Raw genomic sequence first — 4719 nt, 5'->3', positions numbered from 1 at the left:
AGGTACTCTATCGTTATACCAAGTAAATCGTCTCATTTTAATTTTAACAAATCTCAAAAGAGCTACTCATTTTCTCAAACTTTCCTAAATTTTTAAAACTAAACTACTTGTCGTAAGGCAATAATATTTCAGTAAGTTCAATAAGACCATGATATATAACGCCAAAAAAGTTCCGTAAAAATCGGCTTAGTTTTTTTTTTCAACAGTTAATTACGACTCAGTAGATTTTTACCTAAAACTAATCAGTATCATTCCCAACTAATATCTTTCGAACAATTTTTGATTTTTTAATATCGATTCGGTAGTATCAGCACAAATGTGGACCAAAAGTTTAACACTTTTTTTCCAAATTACAAAGAAACGGCTCGGCCGATCGTCGCATAAAACTGAGAAACGATAATCCTCAGGCGTTTTTGAGCAAACCTCGATGGAAGTTCTAATTTTGACAAATGCCAAAAAGACCATACTAATTTTTGCAAACTTTGACGAATTTTTAAAGCTAAACGAGTTGTCGTGGGGGCCGTAATATTTTAGTATGATCTAGAAGACTATGGCATCTACCGTCAAAAAAATAATAATAAAAATCGTCGAAATTTTTTTTAAAAAAACTTTATTACAAGAAAACGGCCCGGCCGATCTTTGCCAAAAACTAATCAGCACGATTCCCAAACAATATCTATCGAACGGTTTTTGAATTTTCAAAATCGATTCAGAATTGCGGGCTAAAACGTGGACAAAAATTTTTTCACTTTTCTGCAATTTAGAAAGAAACGGCACAGCCGATCGTCGCACGAAACTCAGAAACGCTAGTCCTTATCGAGATACATCGAATGGCTTTTAAATTTTTGAAATCGGTCCATCCGTTTTGGAGAAAACGTCGATTTACGGCAAAAAATCTGTTCACACTCACACACACACATACACATTCTTTTTCCAAATTTGGTCTCATTCGATTCAGAATGGCTTGAAACGTCGAAAAAACATAAAATTAGCGAATCGGATTTTTTGATGAAAACATTAACTTCTCCTTCGGGAAGTTAGTAATTTCACATAAGTCACTTTTTTAGGTCAATCAGCTTATGCGGCCTCTTTCATTGCTGCCTAATTTAAGTGCGGCCTCTAATGGCAAAAAGGTTCTCCACCTCTGACCTAGACAATATAATAAACGCTTGTTAAAGTAAAAAAACAAATAAGCTGTCGAAGTGCATTGTTTAACGAAGAAGAAATACCAAGAAAAATGCTTACTTTTACTTATCTATGAATGCATGTATTATATAGTTCCAGCGAGAAACGACGAAGTAAAAGTAAATGGTTAATAATATTTGCCGGCTTTCAATCTAAGTGAGTACTTTTATTAATATGCATACTTCAAATTACTTTCATTTGATTGTACTGTTCTGATATGATTTTTCATTACAGTTTAATAGTTCAGAAATAATTGAGACATTTAACTATATCAATACTAGAAATTTTAAGGTTATAAATAGACAGAGAGAATTCCTGTCAGCTCTCTGAAAGGTATGTTATTAAATAACTAAATATAAATTATTCTTGTTCTAATAATGTAGGTTCATAACTAATAATTCTACATCGATTTTTTCAGCAGTATAAAAGGAAAATACGTTTAATTGAAAAATGTTTAGACGGTTTACTAAATACATTCACAAGTATACAAGTATTGATATGAGATGAATGAATACACAGGAAAAAACAATAAGAATGAAATCTGAAATGTGCTGAAATCTTTGCTGATCTCCCACTAATATTGAACAGTAGGACTCGTAATTATATATTAAGTCAGTTTGGAGAACATACTAAAAACACTAATGATATAATCGCAAGTGGAAGGAAATTCTCAATTAATGGTGAAATTCTAGCTAGTGCAAAGGTTAATTTAGGTTTGGCTATGTTACAGGAAAAGTTTTTAAGTATTAATAATTTCATTTTGATATTACAAGAAATATTATTATCTGCGTTGTTTAATGATGATAAAGGGAATCACATTGTGTAGATTTTCAGGAACTGTCAAATGACAGGCAAAGTATAATTATAATTAATGATAAAATTCTAGCTAGTGCAAAGGGATAAAACATTGTGAATGTGCACTGATTATTGCATTTGACTTTTCTGAAAGAGATGTCAAAAGCTTTACTCTAAAATGTCTTATTGTAGATGCCATAAGAAAACTATTAAGTACTGTTATAATAATATCAATGATTTGTTTTTCTTTAAGACAATGATAATAATGACATTTTGAAACATCATTTGAATGCACATTAACAATAGCGCAGAAAAGATTCCCAAATAGAGACTGTACATCATAGATATTATGTAACTTAATGTTAATCAATATAAATATATATGTATATATATATATATATATATATATACACATACAGGTATGAATTGTGGTTATATATGTATATGTATATATAAATAAAATATACTTTCATGTACATTTCTATTCTTTTTGTGCTCAGCTTGAAAGGCTGATATGCTAAAATGATATTATATATATATATATATATATATATATATATATATATATATACATTGTGGATAGCGTGTACATTTATGTACATTTTTATGCTTTTCGCACATAGTTTATACGTTTATACAGCGTTTTTATGTGGATAATGTGTATATTTATGTACATTTCTATGCTATGTGTGCATTGTTTATAAAGAGAACTATTATGTAGATATAATGTTGAATGTTTTTGTGAAAAATAAATGCTTCTTTTTTTTTTTTTTAATTTTTTTTTCTTTTAAATTTTGAATTAAAACGGTCCATATAATTTTGGTTTATTTCTATAGTATTTTTTATACGCACCCGTTCAGGCGACTAGTGCCATCTGTAGAGAGGGGCTTCAACTAACACAGGACTGTGGCAACGAAACATGGCCCGAGAGAGCGATCTATATACTCTTCTTTTATCTATGCCTCTAACGCTCTGTTTCTCGATTGGCCTAGCGGCCACTTGCGTACAGAAACCCTCGAGATTTAATTATTAAATTGTGCAAGCAGTACTACACGACGTGCGTTATAAGTTGTAACTAGCTGTAAGTGGAATTCTGTCTTAAGGCAATTAAGGCATCGTGCCTTAAGGCAAATTGCTGGAACTTCCCGTACCAAAAATTATTTTTTTAAAAACGATTAACATTTTTGAAAAAAATTTACTTCGAAAAAATAAGATTTTTGACAAACAATTAAACAAAAAATTACTTTTTTTTTTGAAAAAAAAAAAATTTTTTTTTATTTTTTTTTTGATAAAAAATGTTTTTTTATTTTGACATATTTTGAAAGATCTAAACTTTTTTTCAAAGCAATCGTACTGCTTTAACTGCATAAAGACGAAATATCAAACCGCGTAAGCGCCGCGTCGACGTCTAACGCGTAAACATTGGTACGGAACCCATAGGAATGTAAACCAAAATTATACTTATTGTTAAAATCTCTATAAAATATCTGATAATTTGATGTGCATATGTCTAATGATCATTTTTGACCGCCAAATGACATTTTTTTTTACTTTTTTTATTAGATCTCCGAAACCGCTAGACCTGCCTTTATGAAAATTTGATCGGTTCTTTACCTTGTCAATACAAGTAAAATGTTTTTTGAATTATTAAAATCGGACGCTCCCGTTCTCTTAAAAACTGAGTTACCGTTTTTGGCACTTTTTGCCCCGTATCTTCGGAACGGCTAGACCTGACTTCGCCAAAAACTAATCAGCACGTCTCCTTATCAATAGGAATCGAATGTTTTTTGAATTATTCAAATCGGTTGATCGGTGTTCCCGAAATCGTCGACGAAAATTTGTATCCGCACATACATACACACACGCACACACACACACACACACACATACATCCATTTTTTCTAAGGTATGCCAAATATTGAGAAACTTCTGAACACGTAAAGATATATAAAAATTTTCATTTTCGATTTTTTTGCGATTACTATAACTTGCCCTACGGGAAGTTAAAAATATATAACTTATCAGCAGTACTGCACAGCGAGAGTTATAAATGGAAAAAAGATTATAACTTATAAGTAGCCATCTATCGGTAAAAACTTGTATAAAGTCGGTTCAAACATGTCAAAACAAAACTACATTTTTCACTCAATTCAATTTTATTAAATCAATAAAATTTATCAATTTAATAAAAGTTTTCGTAAAAAAAAATTTGAAAAAAAAAATTTGAGAAAAAAATTTGGAGAAAAAAATTTGGGGAAAAAAATTTTGGGTAAAAAAAATTTTGGGGAAAAAATTTACAGAAAAAATTTTTTCTGGGAAAAGTAAAGTTTTTGGAAAAAAAATTTTTTGAAAAAAAATCTTTTTAGAAAAAAAAGTTTATTGGAAATTTTGTTTTGAGAAAGACCATGGATTTGTTAGAGGAACAAAATTTTGGGGAAATAATTCTTGGTAAACAATGGAAAAAAAACAAAAAAGCATTGACCAAATTTTTTTCCCCAATATTTTGGTCAAAAATTTTTTTTACCCAAATTTTTTTCTCAATTTTTTTTTTTCCAAATTTTTTTGACCAAATTTTTTTCCAAAGATTTTTTTGACCAAAATTTTTGGATCAACCCGCACAAGAAAATCCCGTACGCGAGTGTCCCTACCGCTCTGTTACTCGATTTAAAAAAAAAAAATGGCCTGGAGACCACTTGTGTACGGGACCCCCTACTGCGGGTGCCCGCACCGAAACTCCCA

At 30.4% G+C, this 4719-nt stretch overlaps 1 long non-coding RNA gene across 1 annotated transcript; it reads left to right on the top strand.

The window, feature by feature from the left end:
• Positions 1-1306: 1306 nt before the first annotated feature.
• On the top strand, positions 1307-1618 carry LOC113377129. The gene is made up of 3 exons (XR_003367087.1): positions 1307-1341; positions 1420-1518; positions 1604-1618. It is a non-coding gene; the product is annotated as an uncharacterized LOC113377129 (long non-coding RNA).
• The last annotated feature ends 3101 nt before the right edge of the window (positions 1619-4719 follow it).

Source organism: Ctenocephalides felis, unplaced genomic scaffold (assembly GCF_003426905.1).
Source record: "Ctenocephalides felis isolate EL2017-DRISC unplaced genomic scaffold, ASM342690v1 CF-g0.4_SCAFFOLD_01886, whole genome shotgun sequence".
NCBI lineage: Eukaryota > Metazoa > Arthropoda > Insecta > Siphonaptera > Pulicidae > Ctenocephalides > Ctenocephalides felis.
Note: the sequence above shows the minus strand (reverse complement) of the source record. Positions and strands in the feature narration are given on the sequence as shown.